Below are 25,435 nucleotides of genomic sequence, written 5' to 3' on the forward strand. Positions count from 1 at the left end.
ATTTACAATTTTATTAATTGAAACTGAAGGAGATTTACCCAGGCGAATGTCATAAAAAGGGATGCCCGGCAGCATAACATGGCCTGTGAGATTCATGTCAAGCTGTCTATCTACGTATTTCTATTTCACTTAGGAGTTAAAGGGATTGGAATGACTTCTTTGCTTTCTATCCATTTTTTCTACTGCTGTTAGATGTCCACTGGACCTTTACTTATATCTTCTATGGTGATGGTGACACTCAAGGAACCTGGAGTAAGTCTCCTTCATCAAGAGCCCATTGCAACTTTCCACGTTCAGTTATATCTTCCCAAAACGGGATCGAAGAAAGTAAATCTAACAATATCAAGCGGTAACTACATCATCAATTCGTTATCGTTCCTTTTACTGAAATGCATTGCAGGGACAGTCAATGTCATAATGTTATTTTTTCCTAACAAGCTGTCCATGAGATTTAGATTTTAAAAAGAGTCAGGAAGAATGAAGTGAGGGTTTGCTATCAGAAATGCTTAGTGCCTAGAATAAGAGAGAGCTCATTGAAACTGGCCTATCATTAGGGTGCCCTGAGGATGTTACCATGAATACAGACATTGTAGAAACACTATTCTATGCAGCCTAAACTATAAGCCGGTTGATGTTGTTCATTAGGACACCCAGCACAGAATGTGACACAGACTAGGGAACTGGAAAAGGCTAAGTTATACCTTATCCCGTCCTGTCTAGCTAAGCCCCACATACCTTGATTGCAGTTTGTCTTCGGTTCCTGTTCTTAAGGTAGGGCCTCCCTAGTCTTTGCTGCTTACACGCTCCATGTCTCTCTGTGTGCTACTTCTTACTACCTCTGAATAATGATTCCTACCTCTCTCGCCTCTCCACTCAACTACTGATTGCCATATCAACTGCCAACTTAAAATTTGCTCACAAAGAACTAAGAGACATCCCCTTCTAATGTGGCTGAAATAAAACCAACACAACTAATATGGAAATGGTACCTCTAACTTTCTTCCCTCCCAGTTCTTCACCTCAGTAAATACCTCTAACATCCACCCTGTTACTGAGCTCCCAAACCCGCAATCTCCCTTTGCTCCTTTCATTCACTCATTACCCGCTTGCAGCCTAACACTGAGTCCTGTTGACTCTGCCTCCAAAATGTACTCCAGATCTCTCCAGGAGTTCTCCATCTCCAGCCACGCTTTGTTCTAAACCACCAAAAGATCTAGCCTGGAAACTGTCGGAACTGATCTCCCAGTTTTCACTCCCATCCTGATTTCTATTTTTTTCAGAGTAGCCAGAGGGGTGTTTAAGACAAAGTCAGGTGAGGTCATTCTGCTGCTTTAAAATCTCTAGTGAACGCTTTTTTATTTCATGGCACACATGAAGCTATAGTTAAACTTCCACAACACACACTTAAACTGTTGATCAAAAAAAGTGGGGGGGGATATTCTTTCATGCTTTGAACTTCTTTCAAAACTAATTTAATAAATGATCATTAAGCATTTTCCAGGCAGACCTCACATCACTGCTCTGCTGACTTCCTCTTGCCATTAGGCTAAACTCCATGGCCTAGCAAGCGGTCCCTCATCTCAGTCCCACCTACCTCTCTAACTCTGTTTTTAACCACTCTATTCCTGGTTAGACTAATCTCTCTGCTGCTTGAATGTAAGTTCACCTAAGGCCTATGCCCTTGCTCTGCTTCTACATAAACATCCAGTCTGTCCCTTGCACAGCTGGCTTTCTGTGTTATTCAGGACTGTCCATCCAGTCTAAAGTATTCCTCCTCTGAGCTCTATTGCCTATTTTATTTCCTTACATTCACTAATTGTGATAAGTTATTTTGTTTCTTTTTTATATAATTGCTTAAAGTCTTTCTTTTGCTTCTCCAAGCCACAAGAATGGAGACACACCCACATGGTTACCACAGTTACCACTAGATTCCCAACTCCTGGAATGGCACCAACACGTAGTAGGTGCTAAAGATATTTGTTTAGTAAACACTGAAAATATTTGAATGAATAATTTAAAAATTAATGAAGAGACTATTATTTTAACTTGTTATTGTATTGTTTTCTGGATGTCAAACTATTGTTGATTCATTGGATTTACCACATAGTTAAATATCTTTCACAATATAAGGGAATAGGGAGCAATAGGGTAGTCCTCTTCTGGAAGTGCTTGGAAGTATGTTGAGTGGTTGGGGCGGGCTCTCAAAATCAAACAGAAACAGTAAACAAAAGAAGGGAACACAAATAACAGCCTAAAGCCCTTTAAAGTCTAGAGGTTCCTTGAAAATCAAGAGTGAGCAAGTGTCTCTGTTTGTTCACACTGGGAGTGGATTCCTCGGACTTGAGATTTTCAGTTTTAAAACTAGGACAAATCGATCAACTTAGAACTTTTGCCTTTGTTATTTATACTTTTGATATCTTGCCTTGCTTTTCCCCTCATGATAGTATCAAATAATTTGGTTTGTTTTGAAAACATAGTATACTGGAGAGCCTTTGATGCTGGTCTGTTCTGCAGTGGGACTGGGAGTAATTGCTACCGGTGCTGACATAAGAAAGTGATTCAAGACGGGTAATATAATCCTGGGAAGAAGGGGAAAGAGAGTATCAGGATCTCTGTCATTAGCAGTTGAGCTCATTAACACTGATTATAATTGTTGATATCTTTAAATTTATTTGTTTCATTTTATGGTGTGCTTTTTTAATTATGTAACTGTTTCCATGCATAAAGTTTCTCTCACCTTTAGTAGTTTTTTCCCTCTTATTTTCTATTTTTCTATCTTTTATGCTTACCTTTAAATTTTAAGACTTGTACCTCATTGAACAAAGTATAGAGCTAATATCTTTACCCTTCTCTCAAATACTATAACTTTAGAACACTTTAATTACAACCGCTTCTGCCAGCATGTTGCACGATCTAGATTTCTAGTATTTTCAGTTTCTTGGGTTTATTTACCCAGAAATTTATTATTATTATTATTATATTGTTTAGTCAGTGATTTTCATGTATTCACCTGTATGTATTTGTTTCTTTATTCATCATTCTGCCTTATATCTCTTTTTCTTTCTGAGTTCAATTTCATTTTCCCTGATTATATCTTCTATCATTGCCCTCAATAAAAATAGGTGGTAGTAAATTCTTGATTTTGGTTTTGATTTTGGTTTTGATTTTGCACAAAAGCATCTCATTTAATCTCCATCAACATATTATTATAGAGGTCGGTGAAAGCCACTGGAATGAGTTACTTTCTCTTAGCACTTTGGGCATTTCATTCTCTTGTTGAAAAATGTACAATCAACAAGTGTTGCTCCTGTTTAGATTCTTATTTGTCTCTCAAATGTTTTAAGATTTACATCTATGTGTCTGTGTATTAGGAAGATCTAAGTACATTTATATTCCTTGAGATATGGTTAGCTTCCGAGAGAGAGAGAGAGATTGAGACATGGAAGGGTATCACAGTATACACCTGTACATGTGATATCACAATTGCAGAACATTATTCATCCAATACTCTTTTAATATTACCTTTCCCCATTCTTTCTCTACCTCCTATGAGATAAACGCTAGACAATCTCACCCTATTTTTCACGTCCCAGTCATTTTTCTTTGCTTTTCTATGCAACCCTCCTATAAATAATTACTCCCCTCTGTCTTCCCATGAATTCTTTCTTTGGCTGGGTTTTGTATTTTTGTGGCTTTACTTATTTCATAATTTGTTTTCAGTAATTTAATTATCTGAATATTTTCATATTTCTAATCTTGCTCTTTGAGCCTTCTACTGAGGCTCGCTCAAGATTCCCTCATGTGCTTTCTAACTACGTATTCTGCTCCTGCTTACAGGTGTAATCCCTAAACCTCCGTAGCTGAGAGTACGTGCTTCCAGACAGATTTGGTGATTAAATGTGTGGGGTCCCAACACAGGAATACATTTTTGTTAAATCCTCCCTCTGTCATTTCTCTATCCTTATGGATCACGTAAATCCAATCCTAAAACATTTGTAATAGATATTCTGGAGAGATTTTTTAACCCTTGTTCTTAAAATCCCAAGGCTCTTCTTTGTTAAAGTGGACAAATGTCCCAGGGAAACAAAATGCCATTGACTGCATATCTCTCATTTCCCCTTTTTTCTTCCTTTATGGTCACTGGACATTTCTATGCACTTTAGCTGTGCATTACAGAGAATATATCTTATATATTTTATTTTAAAAGTTCTTTTAAAAGTATTTTAAAAGTTGTTTTTATGGCATAGGATTGTTTGCTGTTGATTTATAACATCTGGCACACTTTTTAAATTGTGTCCATTTTTATGGACCAACTTTAATTTGTATTTTTACGTTAGTGCTGTAAGGAAGATGCAGAACTCATAAGTAATTATGGCTAAAGTACTACTTCTTTGTAGTTACGGAGAAAAAAATATTAAACCTAATGTTTGGCCTTCTAGTTTTACAAAGAAAGGCTCTATTCTTTTGGGTCAGGGGATAGTTACAGAACATATGTAGGGAGGGTCAGGAATACCCATTTCCCTCCTTCCTCAGATCCTTTTCGGGTTACTAGTTACCTTCTGCCACTTTAGACCAAGCCCTGGACTCTGCTGTGACTGACAGGGGACATAAAAGTCTGCAGTTTTGATGTAAGGAAAAATAAATGTCAAAGAAAAGATAAATCTGACACAATTAGAAAACAGGAGACTTCCTCTGAACACCTGTGTATATATCTGTGTGTGTTTGTGTGTGTATGTGACACAACCAGAAAGATAATGTAATATATATGAGTGTATATATTTCAGTGACATTGCTGGAACTCCTAAGAATTTCATTGCAAAATAACCAAAATAATTTCTATTCCCAGAATGGCTACCTATTTGCATTTGTTTTTATAATTATTTCTATAATTTATTCTGCAAGTCAATACAGAAATAACTGGCTTATTGCTACCACCTGCTTAGTACAGATATGCAGAGAAAGTAATAATACATATTTAATTTATTCTTCACTTTATTTTCCAACAAATCCTATGATCACAATATTGGGACAGTATCCAACTTAGCATTCTATTCCTGAATGCAGAACAGCAAGGTTCTTTTATAGAAAATAGACATCCTTTATATGAATTAAATGTTCAAATATGGAGAAGGAGATGGCTAATTCTAATGTTATTTAAATAAATTTGCATCTCAAAAGTCCTCAGGAAACTTCTTTTAAGAGAAATTTTCTATAGGTGTGTGTGCTATCCATAAATATTTGATTTGGCATGAGTGCATTCCCACACTCCTGCCAACATCTCTGGAGCCAAAACAAAAGCTTCAAAGTATTTTTTTTTTTTTTAATTGAGACAGAGTCTCACTATGTTGCTGTCAGTAGAGTGCTGTGGAGTCATAGCTCACAGTAACCTCAAACTCTCTTGGGCTTAAGTGATTCTCTTGCCTCAGCCTCCCAAGTAGGTGGAACTACAGGCACCCACCACAATGCCTTGCTAGCTTCAAAGTTTTTAACAGTATCTTGCTTCTTCTCTCTAATTGAATTGATGATACATTTACCAAATCTTCTGTTTCATTTGGAAAGTTTTCTATATTTTGTGGATGCCATCTAGGAATCTGATCAAAGTATGGAAGGTGGGAAGAGAAGAAATGTAAAACATATTCAGCCCAAGGGGAGGAACTGGGAAGAAAGAAAATGTAGATGGAAAAAAATGGTAAATTACATCCATGGTTAGGAATTATAGATCATTGAAAATATTTTATTGTACTAGAAGTAGAGGTTTTGATAGGTCCTGGTCTTTGGAATTTCCAATCATTTGAAAGAAAAATATGCATTTAAATATCCCCAGAACAAAATAGAAGACTATCACTGAATCATTGTTTGCAGGAAGCCATAGGTCCCTAAAGTCCCTTAGCCTCTGTATTTGTGCCAGCTCTGGCACAGAAGCGCAGGGCAACAATAAAGTAAGGGGTTCTTCCCACTGGAAGGCTGCGAGTTCCTCATCTGCGTGTACTGCAACTTCAGCAAATCAGGAAGGGCCATGAACTACGTTTTCAAGAAAGTAAAAGTAATACAGATGGTATTCTGGTAATAAATATCATAAAGACTCATTTATTTTTATTAATATTTTTAAAGTGCTGCAATGATGATAGCTAATTACTGTCATTATCACACTTTGGAAACTTTGACCCTTGTAGATGAAAATGTCCACAGCTGTGAACTCAAACTATAAACACATTTTATTTTTTTTTATAAACACATTTTAAGTTACTAAGAATTATTCTACTTAATGAGCTTCTCTGGATTACAAGTTAAAAAAATACATATTGATCTTAATTATGAATCAGACCAGTGATGCATTTATGAAAACTAGAGGGGATTGGAATGAGGAGTACAAAATCTAGGAACCTGACTGTGAAAATATCACATTGTGTACTGAGGTACAAAGAACCTAATAAAACTCTCCTTCTCACTAAATTATAAAAGCGTTGCTTTAATTTTAATTCCCATGTTAAAGCCTTTCTATTTATTATATAACATTTTATTATTCTGTTTAGAATACTTTCTATTTAATATTTAATATTTTATATGAAAACAGTAAGAAAGGTCCTTAATAAAATGAAGGGCTATCAAATTTATAATCATCTAAGGCAAGCCAAAACAAACCTGATACGGAGTAATTGTACAGACTCATTTGCCAACTTGTGAAGTCTGAAGTGTTAGTGGGCCCAGAGAATTGTGAATGATGAGACGCAGGGTCTGTGACATATCTCCATGCTTCATATAGGTGGCGTCTGATATGGCCCCATTGATTGGAAGTAAAAAATTACTAACAAGGCAATGGTATCTGATCAATCCTTTAGATTCCCTTTTCTAAGATTATGCTACTGATTTCATTATTGCACCTTGGGTAACCATGTTCATATTTCTTTTTTTTTCCCATTCAAATTTCCTTTATTATTTCTTATAGCATAACTGTATACATTAATGCAATCATGGGGTACAGTGTGCTGTTTTCATATACATTTTGAAATACTCTCATCAAACTGGTTAACATAACCTTCATGTCATTTTCTTAGTTATTGAGTTAAGACATTCATACTCTGCTTTTAGAGATTCACTTGTACCCTTGTAAGATAAACCATAGAGGTGACCCCACCAATCACCCTCCCTCACCCCATCCCCCATCTCCCCTCTTCCACCCCCTCCTCATATTCTAAAGGCTATAATTAGGTTATGACATTCCTATGAAAGCTATGAATGAGTTTCAAATAGGGCTGTGTACATTGGATACTTTTTCTTCCATTTATGAGATACTTTGCTAAGAGAACATTTTCTAATTCCATCCAAAGTTGGCTCGGAGGAAGCCATACAGGAACAGTGGCATCCTGAGCTGTGAACTGGTGCCATTCCAGACCATGTTCATATTTCAAGGCAAATCTGTCCCTGATCCTCAAAAAATCAACTTAAAACATGTGATGTGCTGGCTTGGCACCTGTGGCTCAAGTGGCTAAGGCACCTGCCACATACACCTAAGGTGGTGGGTTCGAATCCAGCCCAGCCGGCCAAACAGCAATGATGGCTGCAACCAAAAATAAATACATAAATAAATAGCTGGGCATTGTGGCAGGTGCCTGTGGTCCCAGCTACTTGGGAGGCTGAGGCAGGAGACTCGCTTGAGCCCAGGAGTAGGAGGTTGCTGTGAGCTGTGATGCCACTGTACTCTACGCAGGGTGACAGCTTGCAGCTCTGTCTCAAAAAAAAAAAAAAAAAGTGATGTGCCACCACCACGCAAGTATTGTCACATTTTTATATAGAATTCAAGCATGAAAACAAACACTGTTTTTTTTAAAAAAAATAGAAAGAAAAAGAAAGGTATTCTCATATAGTAGAAAAAGTCATTATAAAGTTGCATAAAAATCATTGTTCAATAAAGAAACTTATATTCAACTTTAATTTCTTACTTTGCCTTTTCATTAACCTAAAATATTTCAAATAGATATTGCTATTTCTTCAACACTAAAAGTTTTTTAACTGCAACAGGTCCAGACCGGTTACAATTTTTACTTAAAGGTTATTAGATGAGCCTACAGGACATGTCGATAACATGTTATTTATACACTAAATGCGTTGTTTCTGTAGCTCATTACCATCTCTAGACACATATGTCTGAGGCATAGTGGGAAGGCTTCTGGGTAGGCAAAAATGAACAAAGTCAGAGCACAAACATCCATATCTGTAAGAAAAGATATAATCTGATAAGACCATAACAAAGATACAAAATATGATGAAAACGGCCCTACAGAGAAGAGTAGTTCTTTCTCTGTGTGTTAAGACGGCGCCACCTAGGAGATGGAACATTCTCTAAAAGGAGGATAGAGAGAATATAGAGGCCGAGCAAAGGTCAAAGTAACTTTGAGGAAAGGGAAGGGAAGGGAAAAAGAAGAGAAGGGAAGGGAAAGAGAGAGAAAGGGAGAAGGGGAGCGGAGGAGCAAAGGAGAGGAGAGAAGAGAAAGGTAGTTTACTGGGAGGTGAACTTTGAGTTTGAGTGCGTATGAGAGAAATATGGGAGAGAATCTTAGACTAGGAACCTCTGAAAAAACACCCTGTACACTGTGCTAAATACGTCAGCTTCTTTAGTGTGGACCAGAGGTTCTCAACCTTCCTAATGCCGCAGCCCTTTAATACAGTCCAAAGGGGTTGCGACCCACAGGTTGAGAGCCGCTGGTGTAGACCATAGAGAGAATTCTGAGCCCTAAGAAGGTGTCGTGTGTTGCCTCATCAGAGCTGTGTATCAGGGTAAACATTTCAAGATGTGTTCATACCTGACCAAGATTGTGATAAACAGATGACTCTGTATTTCTGCCTACCTTTTGAAAATGTGTATCAGAAGAATATATTGGCACCAAATATACATATGGCAGAGGTGCCTATAAAGACATTTTAAAAATCAACCAATTATCTGTTTTGGCCCTAAAATGGTGATGATGAAACACTTTCATCTGAAATAACTAAGTGATTGAGATCAGGCAAGGTATCGTCATTGCTTATTGAATTTTGTTTCTGTAAATACATCCCCAGCATGTGTTTGAAGACATTTGGGAAGTTTTGGGTGGTTTTACTGTTGTAATATCAAAATACATATTTGTCGTTTCAGACAATGGTGCCTGTTCATTAACAGAACAACTGTGGTAAGTTTATTTTTCTCTTTTCAAGTCCGAATGAAATGCTTTTCTTTCTGATATTGGAAAGGATTTATTTTACCCATAAAGTCTTTGGTTAAGTTTGTTGAATGAGTTTTTCTCGATACTGCATTAGACATTTTTGGAGGTTTGTTTCTTCCTTTCTTTACAATTAAAACTAAGACTTTAGTTTTCAACCATATTTTTACAAGAGAGATGTTTGTTTTCACAGACGCTGCACTTATTCCAGCCTACACAATCTCTCGTTACAAAAGTGGTATCTTCTTGTTACTGTTTCAGGAGTCAAAAGGAAAATTTTATATTTTTTATATTGATAGTGAAACACCCAACACATATGGGCACATTCAATTATTTTTGTTTGCTCTATTTCCTTACAAGAAGAGAAAGAAGAAAAATAATTTACATGCCTTAACTTAAAATATAATTTCCCTGCGTGACCATGATTATTCTTTGAAAACTAAGAGGAGTGTATGCAGCTTCTATCAATGCATTTACTCTCTGGAGAAGTTGCTTCCCATTTGGTCTATGTTGGAAGGATAAACCTCACATACTGTGTGCCTGTGGAGGACTCACAGCAGTACTTTCAAGAATATTCTGCTTATTTCCAGACTTACAAAGAAAAGACTTTATATCTGATTGTTACCCATTTTACTATCTTGAGAATGTGCCAATTTAGAGCCGATTGAGAGAAAGGGTTGTATTATTTTTCTCTCTTATTTTCAATAAGGAGAAAGTTACGCCAGTGTGCTTTGCATTGCATCCCCCCCTTTCTGTCACCTACCCTGCTTGGAAAAATAAAAGATGGCTGGAGTGGCAGCTGGTTGGAAGGAGAATATTCAGTTTGAAGGTGTAAGAAAAATTTACGTAGATTTGGGGTAAAAAAGACTATGGTAACTGTGTAAAAGGCTGTATTTGATGTGATTTAGGGAAAACAAACATTGAAGAAAAATCTATTTTGTGAGTCTTCTTGTATCAATGCTTCTCAAGCTTTAATATGTCTTTCATCAATACTTCTCAAACTTTAATATGTCTTAGAATACCTATGCTATCTTATTAAAATGCAGATTCTGATTCAATAGGTCTGCGATAGGGCCTAAGATCTGTATTTCTGCAAACCCTCACATGATACCAAAGCTTCTGGTCTAAGGGCAACACTGAATAGTAAAGCAGTTAGTAAAAAGTATTTCTCCCCCTGTGCATTCTCTCCAAGAGACTTCCACTAAGATGTTAGGTTTCAAGCATTTGACTTGGATTTGATTTTTAGTGTGCTCATTTCACTGTGTAAAGGTCAATCTTAAGATTAGAGAAAAGATGCCCAGTTTTGGTTCCACCACACACAAAACGCACTGGGTCTTGACTAGCTCTTCACGCCAGCTTTCCCTCACATTACCTGAGTAGTCCAGGGTAAACTGTAAAGGATCCATGAAAGTCAATCTCTAAGCCAAGCAATTTTTAAGTGAACAAAGTTAAGATTGTGCAAAACTAAAATGTATTCTTCTAATATTGCAATCTATCCAAAGAGAATCGTATCATCACCTTTTACTACTCAAATTATAAAAGCAATGGTCCTGTGGTGTAGGCGGTCTTAACCATAATACAAGGAAACATTATCATCACTACCCTGCTTGAAAGTATCTGACTTATCCCTTGAAAGTATCTGACTTATCCCTTGAAAGTATCTGACTTATCCCTTGAAAGTATCTGACTTATCCCTTGAACATGTAATAAAATGCTTTTGTTATTGTATCGTGTTCCTATTGACATTGTAAATGCTGTCTAGTCTAATCGTTTGGCTTAGCCAGATCTCACGGAGATTTCAATAAACAGAGATGGCAAATTGGCAAAGTAGATCAGTAAAATATGAAGAATGGAGCCAAGAGGCCAAGTCCATTCGTTCAGGGAAACCTGAAGGACTTTCTAAGACCCAAGTCTTAGATGAGCTCGAAGAAGGACGTAGAAGCAGAAGTTCCAAAATCAATTTGAAGTGTTCTGGCAAAACTCTCTCCCCAGAATAGTTTCTTAAACTAGATGCACATCATCATCACCTGCACAGTTGAAAATGATTGGTGACACCTGGTCCCACCCAGACCCATGAAATCAATTTCTCAAGGGGAATGATGTGTGGCTCCCAAAATTGATGCTTCAGCTTCCTGCTGATTCCATAAGGGAACAGAATTGAGAACTGGTTCCTTACATTAGGGATTCTGTATTTTTACCAACCTCCCCAGTGAGGATGTTGCTTCTTTCTGGCACACACTTTGAGTAGCCAGGACCCACTGGCCCCCATCCACTTTTCCTCATGTTCTGGGGGATCACGATCACAAAGGAGTAGTTATCTTCTCTCTAAGACAGAAGGGAGGAAGGGGAAAGGTAGAAAGGAATAAAGAAAATCCCCCTGACACATGGTATGGACATGGGGCTGAAAATGCAACCTCTAACATGATTAGATTTTTTAGGTCAATGGAAAAACCCTGTACCAAAATATCTCATCTAATTAAATGATATGGACCTGAGCTCACATGATTAAAATTCACTGCATTGCAGACCTGACTGTACAAACATGATCTTTTGGCATAAGTGTCACAAATATACGGGATGAAAAGTGGAAGGGGAGTAGGCAGGAATCTGAATTTTAAAATAATTAAAAATTATTTAATAATTTAAAATAATTCCATATTATTCTAATCAAGAATAGGGCTTGGAAGCCAATGTTTTGGATTACACACAGACATTTTTCCTGACCTTCATGCAATACGCTTATTTATTCCCCTTATTAAAATCAACATTTTATATATACTATGTATCTGCAAAGCTCAACAAAGAGCTTTGTTAATGCTAAGAGTTATTAATATACAGTGGTTACTATATACCAAGCACTGTTAGAAGAGTTTCATGTCCCTGAACATTCCTAGATTGTAAATGCTATTATTATCCTCTTTATATTATAAACAAACTGGAGCACAAAGTATTCAACTTCCCAGGTTCACATAGCTGGTGAGCAATAGAAATGGGATTAAAACCCAAGCATTCTGGCTATAGAATACGTGCTCCTCTAAACTACCAGCAACTGTTCATTGATCCATGTATTCCACAAGCATTCCTAGAGCAGCATCTGTGTACAAGGCAATGTTTAAGGTGCTAGGAACAGAGTGGTGAGGTTAATAAAATGGCATGTCTCGTTGAGATGCATTTTTAGTGGGAGACGAAGGCTCTTGTTTTTAGAATGGCTAGAATTTTTCAAGAGACTTTAGCATCCATAGAAAGGAGACGTGAGATTCAAATGTTAGACATTCTGTTGGCTTTCTGAGTGATCTTGTCAAATCCCTTCACCTGTTTAGTAATCTACTGAAATCATGTGAAGGAATATGGAAATGAGTTTTTATTAACTCAACATTGTCATTGATCATAATGAAAGAAGTGTTGTGTGTGTTTATGATTTTAAAAAATGTCTTGGTGAAAAAGATTGAATTTTCCCCCCACAGCAGTAGATACAAAGGTCACTGAGAAAGCACGAGCTGTCAGGAAGGTGTGAATGGTGACGGTGGTGGCGTTTGTGACGGCATTGGATCTGGCAGTGGCCGGCTGTGTCATGATGTTGGTGATGGTTGAGATGATGGGATTAATGATCATTCCTACTACTCATTAAACACTTACTATGGCTCAAGCATTGAGCTAAATTCTTTATATTTAGTATTTGATCCATTCCATAACCTTGTGATATAATTATTTCCGTATCGTAGAACTGGAGAATCTGAGGATTAAAAAAGCTTGAACAACTCACCCAAATCTGAATTTAACCCCAAATCTATTAATTATCTGTTGCTGTCTAACAAGTAACCCTAAATCCTATTAGTTTAAAATAGCCATATATTATTCTTCATGATTCTGTGGGTTGACTATCCTGCTCTAATAGGTGTTGGTTGGGAAAATTTGGATATTAGGCAATTACATCCAACTAGATGCTTAAAAGGTGGTGTCCATTCTCTTCCATGTGCTCTGTTTTCCTATGTGGTGAGGCAGCATCATGAGGCTTTCCACATGGCTTTTCTCTCTAGCAAAATAACCTACACTTTCCTTTAGTGTGCAGCGCAGCTCCAAGGAGTGCTGCAAAGGAAAGCTTCATTGCAAGAGTCTCTCTTTGTGTACATCATGTTTGCTAAAGTCCCATTGGTCAAAATAAGTTACATGGGCAAGCCCAGAGTCAATGTCAGAAAACACAGAACAAAGGCAAGCATATCTGGAGGTGTGTTCTGATGTACCACACCAAATATGGCTGACTCTAACTGCTACAGGGTGTTCTAATGGCTGTAATACGTCCCTCCCTCAGGAGATTGAAAGTGAATGCTGGGAGAATGCAGGCTACGAAATCATGCTGAAGAGACACCATAGGCAGACTGGACCTGTGTTCATTCCAGTAACCATGGGTTATCAAAGTACCCAAATATATTCTAGAAAATTTGATGTTGAGATAAATGGTGAGGTTCAAAATTGAAGAATTCAAAGGCTTTGAAGGATCTCTTTAGAGCACGATTATGAAATTAGCCTGGGTCGGGGCAACGTTGCCAAAATTTTGGATATTTATAAGCTGGAATTCCTCTCTTGACATAGTGTAGGATTCATTCCCATGGGTAGACAACAGAAGGGACAACAGTAGTTTTTTGTAAGCCTGGATTAGAAAATTGTATCTCAGTTGAATCCTTAAGACCAATCCCAAAGGCATGCAGAAAAGACCTTGGTCTAAAAGATTCAGAAGGCAAAAGACTCCTGGTGTTACTAGTAACCTATCTTTAATGCACAAAAATCCCGTTATAAGGTTATGAATACCTTTGGATTTTAAGGAGGCTTATGTCCCCATGGGCCTGCCAGGAGACATCTAGAAAACAAACATCCCACTTGCCCGGAGCTTTAGCACCGTGGCCATCAATTTACCCTGTTTGTGCCGCACACACTGCTCTCACTGAGGGTCAAGGAGGGTCTGGATTGTCCAGCAGGATCATAATGCAATAAAGAGTTTTGCCTCACTGCTTTTCAGGCTATTTCTTTTTTCAAGAACTCTACAGAGAACATCTGTCTCCAGGACTATAAATCTGATACTTTTTACCAGCTCTAAATTTTCTCTGTTGCTTAAGAGTAGTAGGGATCAACAGCCTACTCCCATCATTTAGGGACTAACAACGTGGAAAATTGTGTGAACTCAATATGATTGCTACTCAAGCAATGTTTCTGTGAACCTTAAGTGTTCTTTACATTTTGAAATAAATTCCAAATAAGAAAGCAGAGAGAAAGAAAATTGTGTGTGGAGAAACTTGTTTTTGCTTCTTCTTAGCAGAGAATGAAAGTATACTACTATCATTCTCCTCTATTGTGACAAGAAGCATGACCCATTTCCCTTGTTCTTCCAAATAGTTCTGTTTTATTAGTCAATAAAAACTGAATCCATATTATTATAAATGGAGGAGAAGTAATGCCCTAATATATCAAATAGGGATTTTAAAGTTGCACCAACAAAATAATTAGGTGCCTGTACAAATGCAGAATCACAGGTACAAAATTCAAATTTTGTGTATGCAAAATGGATAATTGTGCAATCAAAGCAGTGCCTCTGATTCAAATCATTGTATATGTAAATTTATCATTTGCTGCAGCAGTCGTATTTTGACACATGTATACATAATTAGTGATTTCTAATTTAGAATAGTTTCATGGCAAAATTGTGTTACCTAGTAGATCTCATATTTTAACCATTAATCAAACCTTATTTTTTTTCATTTTTTATTTTCAATAATCATTGTCACTTTTAAAATAAAATTTTTTCTTCTTTATCAATAAATATCATTTAAAATCAGTGTAATTTTTAAACTTGCTTTGAAAACTACACAAATTCTTCTTTGGCAAACACTAGTGATGTATGGTGAATCAATCACTTTCAATTTTGATGCTTATTCCAAATGAGAAGGCAGAAAATTAGTAGTATATATGGCATATTCCTGAGCATAGACCCTCCATCTAGTTCCCATTTTCATGAACATTTTAACATTTCTTACAGTAAAAATAGATTTAAAACCTATTCATGCACTTAAAGTAATCTCTTTTTTATCCTTAAATCAAGCCTAAACTTAATGGTGCATCTTGCAATAAAGACCATCTTGATAAATAACAGTCTTCTAATCAATACTGGTTTATTATACATCTAATCTTGTATTAATAATAACAAACATAAATGATTATTGTGCACCAAGCAAGTGCCCCTCACAACCAGCTGGTGAGGCAAGTTTGCTACATTTGACAAATGAGAAAACTGAGGCATAGATGACATGAGTTTCCCAAGGTCATGAGCAGCTTCTCAGCGAGGCGAGGAAATTTAGAACGTGGTAAGACTGTGGGTGCTGTCTTCCGTAAAGTCGCCACTGTCTCTGCTTCATTTGCTCTCATCAGGCATCTGTGTCCGCAGAGTTGCAATGAGAACTACTTGTGCAAGAATCACCTCCTCTTTCTCTTTCCTTTTTTACCTGTTCTAAGGCAGTAATAGTGACAATAATAAAAAATTAAAACTTTAAAACATTTCCTCCTTGCTTTTCTCTCACTCTCTTATGTTTCATCATTTCTATGAATTCTTTGGGACATTAGAAAACTGATGAAGGAGCCTGGGACAGAATCTTCCATTAAATGGTGAAGTCAACAGGTGTTTCATGGGGCTCAGGAATATTTTTTCCTCTCTCTCTTAACAACTGTATTAAAAACAAAAATTTCAGTACGTCAGTATTCAGTATTTCAGCTCACATGATCTGTGCTCAAAACCCTCCAACAGATCCTTCTTTTAGTCGGTACTAAAGCCAGAGTCTTCACAATGGGCTTCCAAGTGCTGGTGATCCAACTTCCTCTGGACATGGACTCCCACCTCCTTCCCTCTCTTTCACTTGCTAAAGCTAATTTGGCTCCTCTCCTCTCCCAGGAATTCCTAAGCAATCTCAGGCCTTAGGCTTTTCCACCTGCTTTCTCTCTGGAGTACTTTCTGCACAAAGAGCATGTAGCTCTCCCTCGCCACTTTCAAGTCTCTGCTCACATTCCATGTTACCACAAGGCTCTTTTCCCACCCCGTGCCTCTTCTAACCCACTCTACTCTCTTACTATACATCCTTTTGCCTCCAGAGTACTTGCCCACCACACCTTTTATAAATCTGCTTATTTGGCCAACTCCTCCTACCAGAATATATAGAAGTGACAGCAGTTGTAAGAAGGCTCTGACTTTAGACCCGGACACTGACATATTGGGGCCCTGACATAGTCCCTGCTCTATTCCTAGCCCCTGTCCAGGGTTCTATGCAGGGACTCCCTACTTAGCTGTTGCTAGAGTAACATGTTAAATACAGTATACAATGGTTTTCTTTACAGAATAATACGCATAAAGATATATTAACGTATTAATGGTGGCTACATGTCATTTGACAAGGGGGAAGATGAAAGTCATTGTAATTAAATATAAATTATTAAAAAGCATACTCAATGTTTTAGCGTTTTTGAGAACGCAGTAAAAGCAATAGTTAACAACTGTGCTGCTTACTATGTATTCTCTCTATTTTACGTATATTGTCAAATGTAATCCTCACAACTACCTTATAATAGAGGAGCTGTTATTATATCCACTTCATAAATGTGAAATCTGAAGCATAGAAAATTGAAGTTCCTTGCCTACGAAACTCGCATAGCCTCGCATTACAGACTGAAATATATGTGTGTACATATGATCCCACTTTGATTTATTTTTCAATACGACCTCTCTCTAATGATCCTGATTAAGATTTCTACTTTAAATATTTTTTCCAGAAGAGTGGCGATATTAATGCGTTCTTTTATACTCATTAGCTCAGAGAGCCTGTTTTTAATTTATTTCAGAGTGGCTGAGAAATTATCTTGGAGAAATTAACAAATGCATTAGTGTACACATGTTACATACTTTCCTTAGACTAATATCTATAATTACAGGAATAAAAAAATTTCATTTTACTTTTTCCCTATGACAGTTTTAGCCTGGCGTATTTAAGGCTTTCCTGTTAAAATGTAGTTTTTGGATTCATGTTTTTTCATAAACCTGTATGTAAGAACAAACCTGTGATTGAATGAAGCCTTGGAATTATTTCCCCCTGCCTTCTCTTTAGTAGATGATTGATGCTTAAACCTAAGAAAACCATATATCTGGTTTCCTCAGACAGTCCTAGTTCATGTTGTTTACTCAGTATAATTATTAGTGTACATGTAGATATCTTACTAATCATAGCATGGATTTTCACTTCTCTAAAGTGTCCAGCAGGGATAATACATTTTTACATTCACCTGTTGAAAGCCGATGTGATATTTATAAAAAGTCTGAAGAAACAAAGTAGGAGAGGAAATACTTTTTTCAGCCAAAAAGCCAATATCCAGTGAAACTACCCTTCAAAAATGAAGTGAAATAGAACTATTTATTCCTTTCTTAAAAAGTATACCCTAGGTATAAAGGGAGGAAAGAGTAAGTGTTTCCATCACTTTATTTCAATTTCAAAAGGAATAAATTAAAACTGAGAGAAAAAAGGTAATGCACATTCATTCAGATGAGACACGCTAGACCTAAACCATGTTTCCACTTGCTTTATAGAAATGTCCTTAAGAGGTTGGCCCTGGTGGCTCAAGGAGTAGGGTGCCAGCCCCACATACTGGAGGTGGCAGGTTCAAACCCAGCCCCAGCCAAAAACTGCAAAAAAAAAAAACAAAAACGATTTCCTGAAGAAATCTGAAAACTCAACTTGTATTATTAAAATATCCTTTGCTAGAAAGAATAAAACATTTATTTTATTCCTCTGAATCTCCACTAGATTTCATATAAACATAAACTATAAGTGTTGGAGAGGCCATAGCTGAAATATTATGTTCTATTTACTGTTCCACCAAATTCATTCCAACGTAGCTTGTGTCAATGTGAGTCTTTGGCCATCTGCTTAGTACAAAGAAAAATCTCAGTCATCCTTAGCACTTGCACTCACACAAGGCACATTAATTATAAAACTTGTGTCATTTTATGTACACAGGAAGGTTTTAATTTTGGGAAAATTAGCAAAAGTTTTAATATTTCCAAGCATTTTAATATTTAAAATGCATTTTACTACTACTCTCACCATTCCACCTCCACAAATTCTCACCACAACCGTTGCCATTGAATGCCTGTTAGTCTTCGGAATGACTGATCAGATGAATGGATCATCTCCAAGAATCTCACCACTGTCCTCTTGAAGCCTCCAGTAAGGCTGCGGCAACTGCTTTTCATTTTCCCAGGACATACTCTAACTCTTCATCCTATTTCATTTGCTGGGTTCTTCTCCACTCTAATTACTAAATGTACCAGGGAGATTGCAAATCCCTATTGGTGCCTGAATCTCTAAGTGCCCACTGAAGGGGCTCACCCTTTTCACACCAGCCACTCCCAAGATAGCAAGGGAAACACAGACAGTACCCGGCATTGCAAACGTACATTAGATGTTATCATTATACTGTCACTCCATTTATGCTCTGGACAAATATTCGCCTTTTTATTTATTTTTTTAAATCTGGATGTCTAAAATTTTCCTTAAAACAAGTCTTTTTTTTATGATATAAAAAAGGCCATACTGGATTTTTGAAATCTCTCAAGACAACTGTCCCAGAAGCTAATGAGTATGATATATGAAAAGAAGAGCATAGAAGGGAGTCATAATTGTCTTACGATACAACCTATATTTAAAAGACTATAAGATTAGAGGCACAGTAGGCTCAGATTACCCTCTGCCATTATCTTTTGTGTATCCCTGGACTATTCACTTTCATTATGTGATTGTGTCTCAAATGGAAAATGAAATTCAAAGTGACATCCACCCCAGAGTTATGCAGATTAAATGTGTATATGAAATGCATAGAAAGGTACATAGCTTAATAAATTTTCCCTGCTCAGCATGTCATAATCATTCTTCTTGCCTGTATTCACTGTCATCTAGGGTTTTTCAAATCTGGGCAACATACCCAAGCTACAGAGTAGATGGCAGTTCTGGTGGGTGCAATATATGCTCACTGAAAGAACTGGTACTTTATCTGACATGCTGCTCCTGAGAACATATATGAAACAATTGGTTTCTATGATTATTGATGCAGGTTAGGCTTAAAGGAAAGGCAGAATCTACCAGCATTTTGAGCCACTTGTGTATAGTTGTCTAGAATTTCATTTTTCCCTTGTTTAAATCACATTCCTCTCATTTATTTCACTCTTTGGGACCATGTGTGAAGGCTGTTTATCATGGAGAAAAAAAAAAATCTATGCCCTGGGGGAACATTGTGGAGAACAAACATTTGACTGAAACCGCTCACTGCTTTCACAGTTTATCAGTCCAAAGGAAATGGTAAAAATGCCAAACAATTTTAAAGGCGTTCAGACAAGTAGATGCTTGTTGAATGAAGACAGAATATACAGCTCAATTATTTTTTTCTGTTGATATTATATACACAACAAGGCATTATGTTGGAAGACCTGTGTTTATTTAACCTAAGGAAATAAAGTTCCTATCACCCCGATAGGACCCGAGAAACAATTATAAATACTTCAAGATCTGAAACACGAAATCTAGAAAAATGTTATATTAAAAACATGTATGGTCAATACATTGAGTGGGATACTACGAGCAACTTTTTAAAAGAATTTGAGCATTTTCAGAATGCACAATTGTTTTAGAGGGATGTTCTTTTTTTAATGTCTCGTCCAATGAGTATTTTCCCCCATTATTCATCAAATAGAAATACTACTAAAAGTCTGAAAAAAATAGTGCAGCATGGGGAAGGGAGGGGGTGGGTTAATAGAAGGAGTGTTAGTAGGGGGACCACACCTATGGAGCATATTGCAAGTACAAGTTGGATCTATCAGGTGTAGAACACTAATGTCTTCATGCTGTAATTGGGTGAATGAGGTGAAGCTGTGTTGACTCGTAGGCTGTAGGCACTCCAATCTGTACAAATAATCAACACATTGAATCCCATAATGGCATAAATGTATTTATGATCTATGTACAAATGACTGAATTAAAAAAAATAGTGCAGCATGAAAAAAGTAGCAATGAAAAAACACATCATAGTGGAAAGCCTCAGTAATCATATTTAGTCATCAAAGGAGCTTATTTTATTGTATAGTATTAGCAAACTATGGACACCTGTAAGTTATAAGAAATAGTAACAACTAAGGTAAAAAAAAATCAATTTTAAAATGTTAAAGAATATACTTATTTATTTTATAGGACTTAGCTTAAGTAGAAAAGTTATTACAAGTGTCCAGACCTGGAAGGAACATACTTTACAAGTTTAATGGAGACATAGTGGATCCTTACCGTAAGAACTCAAAGTATCTACCCAAGCACACCAGGCAATCCGTGTTGGATTTATATACCCATGATGATTCTATGTTTAGTAATTTCTTTGCACAGAGCTGTTGGGCCCTAGAAATGCTTGTTTTTTTTGTTTAAGCATTATCTTCAACATAAAAACTTTTTTTTTTCTTTTTGCAGTTTTTGGCCAGGGCTGGGTATATGGGGCTGGCACCCTACTCCTTGAGCCACAAGCACCGCCCAACATAAAAACTTTCTTCCCCATGGTTAGTTGGACAAAAACTGTTAGTATAGCAGCATAGTAAACTGAAAATCCAGATAAACTTCAGTTTAGTAGCCTGGGCATGGTGGCTCATGTCTGTAATCCTAGCACTCTGGGAGGCAGAGGCAGGAGGATCTCTTGAATTTGTGAGTTTGAAACCAACCTAAGCAAGAGCGAGACAGGAGACCCTGTCTTTGGAAAACAGCCAGGCATTGTGGTGGGCACCTGTAGTCCCAGCTACTTGGGAGAGTGAGGCAAGAGGATTTCTTGAGCCCAAGAGTTTGAGGTTGCTGTGAACTATGACACTATGGTGCCCTACTTAAAGCAACAAAATGAAACTCTGTCTCAAAAACAAAACAGAACAAAACAAAAAACCTAGGTTTAGTTATCTTCATCTATACCAAATAGATTAATGACCTTGCACAAGTAAAACACTGATTTTTTTTCTGGAAAACATAAATTATCTGTCTGTGAGCAAAATATAATGTATGTAAAAATCTGTAAACCTTCCTCATAGCTTGAATTCAATGTTTTAGTAGTATAATGTGGTCGTTTGACAAATATATCCAGTATAGGCTTATACTTAATTAGACGTTTTGTGTGAGAGCAGCACCTTGTGAATAGTTCTGGTAAATCCACTAAGCGGAGTGAGATAGCCCTTCTGGAACAAGCATTTAATTGCTCTTGCAGGAACAGACAGTATTTTTTGCTTTCTGGTACAATTGTCAAGATTTAAAGTAGTGACTACTCTATCAGTCTTTATCCCTGAGTAACCATGACACCTTTGCTGAGTGATGCTTGAATTGTAGCATAGGGGAGAAATAAATGTAAATTTGAGATTTGATCTTCACTGTTTTTGCAGCATAACTTAGCTTATTCTGACCAATAAATACAATTAAGGTACCTCTTAAAAGCTTACTAAAATTTCTTCATAAATAGCCAGCTGTTGTGGCTGGTGCCTGTAGTCTGACCTACTTGGGAGGCTGAAGCAAGAGAATTGCTTACACCCAAGAGTTTGAGGTTGCTGTGAGCTGTGACCTCACAGCACTCTACCAAGGGTGACATAGTGAGACCCTGTCTCTAAATAAATAAATTTAAAAAAAGTAAAATTTCTTCATAAAAATAAATATAAGCATACATATAACAAGTGCCAGTATCTGAATTTGCAATTTTCTTTGGCCAAATCATTTGTCATTAACAATGTATTATTTAAGCATTAAGAAATTATCAAACTTAGCAGTGTCACATTCAAATATACTCAGGGAGATAAAGAGCAAGTTAGCGAAGTTCTCTATTCTTTTTATTCTAGAATTGGTGAATTGAGTTTGTTAGTATTTTTTTTTAAATCATGTAATTTGAATGTTCTTAAAGATATAATATGAGGAACTTATATCACCAGGGTGCACTTTCTGACATGTTTAATTACTTTACACTCAAATAAAGTCTTAGATATTTTTCAAAGCTTAATATATTTAAAGCACTCTTTTGTTTCATTAGAAAATTTAAGAAAAATTACTGCATTTTCTTTATCATCAGGAAATGTATATTCTAGTTAGAGAATCACTTTAAAATATAAGAAAGTTATATAATAGCACAAAATTTGAAAAATTAAAATTTTATATAATAGCACAAAATTTGAAAAATGGTAGTGCTGCATAAAAAGTTATTATGATCTTAAAATACTATTCCCAGATTTAAGAAATATGGAAACACAATCTGGCAATGACTTCACAGGAAAATTTAAGTATATACCTAACTATTAGATGTTTTCTAAAAGATAACTGCTAAGCACACTTCTATTTCAAGGGAAGAGATGCACTGTGCTTAAAAAAATATGCGGGGGGGGAGGCACCTGTAGCTCAAAGGAGTAGGATGCTGGCCCCATATGCTGGAGGTGGCCCTAGCCAAAAATTGCAAAAAAAAAAAAAGAAAGAAAAGAAAAAGAAAAACAGATTTATTGAGGTATAACTGATATACAAAAATGGTACATATTTATTGTATACAGTTTGACTTATTTGGATATATGAATATACCCATGAAACTATCACCATATTCAAGTTAATGGACGTATTCATTATTTCTAAAAGGATTTATTTCTTTTATAAAGCAAAATAATATTATGTTGTATCAATATACAACATTGTCTTTATACCACATTTTCTTTATACTTTCATCTATTGGTAGACATTTAGGTTAGTTGTTTTCATATCTTGGTTAATGTGAATAATGTTTCAAGGAACATGGGAGACAGATATATCTTCAAGATCCTGATTTTAATTCTTTTGGATGGATACCCAGAATTAGAATTTATGGATCATATAGTACTGTTATTTTTAACTTTTTAGAAACATTCATACTACTTCCTAAAATAGCTGCACTATTTATCTTCTCACCTACAGTGTACAAGGGTTCCGATGTCTCTGTATCCTCACCAACACTTGTTCTATCTCTCACTACAGATGTGAAATGATATCTTATTTTGATTTTGATTTGATCTTGAAACGATATCTTATTTGATTTTGATGATTAGTGATGTTGAGCACTTTTTTAAATACCTTGTAGCCATTTATAAGTCTTTTTGGAGGAATGTCTATGCAAATCTTTTGTTCAATTTTTACCTAGGTTATTTCTGGTTAAGCTAGTAAGTTGTGGGAGTTTCTTATACATTTTAGATATTGGCCTTTTATTATATATATGGTTAAAAATATTTTCTCCTATTTCATAGGTCAGATTTTCATTTTTTTGAGAGTTTCTTTTGTTGTGCAAAAGCTTAGTTGCCTCTGCTTTTTGTTGCTTCCAAAATCAATGTCAAGAAGAGTTTTCCCTAAATTGTTAGAATTAATGAGTGAATTCAGTAAAGTTGCAATATGTAATATCAACATTAAAAAACTGTGTTTCTATAATCTAACAATGATTATAGAATTGTTAATCTCTATATTAACAATTATATAGATTACTGAAAAGGAAATTAAGAAAATAATCCCATTTAAAATAGTATCAAAAGGGGAAAAAGTACTTATAGACAAACTTAACCAAGGAGATGAAAGACTTACAAACTGAAAACTAGAAAAATGAGGATAGAAATTTTTTTTTAAAAGCCCGCAAATAAATGAAAAGATCTTTAGTTAATGGGTTGCAAGACTTAATATTGTTAATTGTCCATACTACTCAAAGTGATCTATAGATTTAACAATATGCCCGTCAAAATGCCAATGGTGTTATTTACAGCAATGAAAAAAAAAATCCCTATAGTTCATGTAGAACCACAAAAGACCCAAACACCCAAAGATTTCAAAGTATATTACAAAGCTATAGTAATTAAAACAGTATGGTACTTGCACAAATATAGAGATCCAGACCGATGGAACAGAATAAAGAGCTTAGAAGTCTACCCACACATATATAGCAACTGATCTTTGACAAGGTGCTAAGAAAGCATAATGGAGAAAATATTGTGTCTTCAACACATGGTTCTGGGAAAACTGGATATATCCACATGTGAATGAAAGTGAGCCCCTATCGTATGCTCTACACCCATAAAAAAAGAACTCTAAATGGATTAAAGGCTTACTCATAAGATCTGGAACTGTAAAAGTCCTGGGAAAGCAAATCTCTGGATTCCAGTTCCATCTGTAAGGAGGGTGGAAGTCATAACTCCATCCTAACAATAAGTATAAAGCTAGGCAGAAAAATCCACACTTCCTGTTAGGTCTGTAAGAAAGATGAGGACACAGAGCAAAGATTGGAGAAACAAGCAGTAAAACACAGGAAGGCATAGCTTAATGGAACAGAGTCACAGGTGGAAACCGCCAGCGGAAACAGAGCGGGGGGGGGGGGAAGTCTGAGGTGCAATTGATGAATTACAGGAGGCTTAGTGTGAACAAATCTGAGGGTTAAAAATAAATAAAGGAGGACTTAGTCATAGGAGAGTCCCCATACTTTTGTGATTTTTACCTTTAAGAGCTCAACCAGGTTTTCATAGTAAATATCAGAGAAAAATCCCATGTGTTTCTGGAATGGGAGGGAAGAAAACAAGAATTTTTAGTTACTCCTAGCTACTCTGTTCTTTTTTAACAAGGTCTGCACTATTTTAACTGTGCCCTGCTGGGGCTTTATGGAAGCCAAACTAACTTAAGGCAGCCAGCTCTAGCCTTCCACATTGAAGAAGGGAAACTTCCAAAAACAGCTCACTCTAGCCATCCTCTCTCACCTAAAAGGAGGAGGGCAGAGGACTGAGTGGCATTTGTGAAGTTCACAGTCCAGAAATAGAAGCTCACTAAAAAATTGAGACCTATTGATAAAACATTAAAATACTTCCCCTCCCCCTACATCTCACCACCACATTACTAAAATCCTATTTATAGCAGTACTTTTTATCCATTATTTTATGTTTGTATATCCGGAAAATATTACAAGCCATACTAAAAGACAAAAAATATATTTAAATAGACAGAGCAAGATTTAGAACCGGTCATGGCTAGGAAGTTGAAATCATCAGACTGGGAATTTAAAATAACAGTGATGTCTATGCTAAGGCCTCTAAAGAATACAGTCAGGCTTGGCGCCTGTGGCTCAAGTGGCTAAGGCACCAGCCACATAAACCTAAGGTGGCGGGTTTGAAT

At 36.4% G+C, this 25,435-nt stretch overlaps 1 protein-coding gene across 13 annotated transcripts in view; it reads left to right on the forward strand.

Annotated features, from left to right (window-relative positions):
- The window catches only part of PTPRD (protein tyrosine phosphatase, receptor type D), a 2,156,277-nt gene that overhangs the window by 1,107,243 nt on the left and 1,023,599 nt on the right, over positions 1-25,435 (forward strand). For all 13 annotated transcript variants that reach the window (XM_023508432.1, XM_023508444.1, XM_012813956.2 and 10 more), the window contains one exon: positions 9,134-9,167. The gene's annotated coding sequence lies outside the window, so the exon portion shown is untranslated. The remainder of the gene's footprint in view (positions 1-9,133; positions 9,168-25,435) is intronic.

Source organism: Otolemur garnettii, unplaced genomic scaffold (genome assembly GCF_000181295.1).
Source record: "Otolemur garnettii isolate 467f Iridium unplaced genomic scaffold, OtoGar3 scaffold00006, whole genome shotgun sequence".
Classification (NCBI taxonomy): Eukaryota; Metazoa; Chordata; class Mammalia; order Primates; family Galagidae; genus Otolemur; species Otolemur garnettii.